General features: G+C 44.7%; 1 protein-coding gene across 2 annotated transcripts in view; it reads right to left on the reverse strand.

Moving 5' to 3' along the window:
* LOC119585149 overlaps positions 1 to 674 on the reverse strand; it is a 114,696-nt gene that overhangs the window by 8,883 nt on the left and 105,139 nt on the right. Inside the window, exon 1 of one of the 2 annotated variants that reach the window (XM_037933780.1) lies at positions 159 to 389. The exons of the other annotated variant lie outside the window; for it this stretch is intronic. The gene's annotated coding sequence lies outside the window, so the exon portion shown is untranslated. Of the gene's footprint in view, positions 1 to 158; positions 390 to 674 lie in introns of those variants that run through there. 2 annotated transcript variants of the gene reach the window in all.

The following is a 674-nucleotide window of genomic DNA, read 5'->3' on the forward strand; positions in this document are numbered from 1 at the left end:
TGCTTCATACACTACTTTACTCTTAAAAATGCCAGGTCAATTACTGCGAAATGAAATCCAACATCACAGAAAACAAACAGAGACCAATTACCCGCTTATCAGTGTGACAAAACCTCAGCAAAACTTGATCAACGAAGAAACGAAAAAAAAAAACTTACCTCGTGCTAACCAGCGGCCGCACGCTCTTATATCATTTTTCCGTTAAACACATCCAGGTCATCCACACTTCCGCGAAAATCACACGATAAGTATATATATTTTTTCAGAACACAATTAACTCCCACAAGTGTAAACGTTAACCACGGGCATGGAATGCGTGGGATAGGAATGAGGCTGTGTGGTAGTGCGCGGATACGTGCGTGTCTTGTGAGCAGCAGCTGATGACTGAGCCCCCGACAGGGTACCCGGGCCCACGAGGAGACTTCAACGGCGGTCGCTGCGGGAAACATGAATATCAAAATCTGATGCAACGTTGCTGTATTCCAAGACATCCCGCGTTCAGTGGAAGCGGACCGTTCCCCAGATGTAACGCAGCTTCCTTTATATTTGCACTGGGAATTTACCAATGTTTACAGTTGCTGTTATAGGCTAACTACGATTGCATGAGAGAATCATTGGATTTAGATGCCCAGTGCAAAGCCAGACTCCAGCAGTTATGTTTTATATCACTTTAC

This window comes from Penaeus monodon, chromosome 19, assembly GCF_015228065.2.
Source record: "Penaeus monodon isolate SGIC_2016 chromosome 19, NSTDA_Pmon_1, whole genome shotgun sequence".
Classification (NCBI taxonomy): Eukaryota; Metazoa; Arthropoda; class Malacostraca; order Decapoda; family Penaeidae; genus Penaeus; species Penaeus monodon.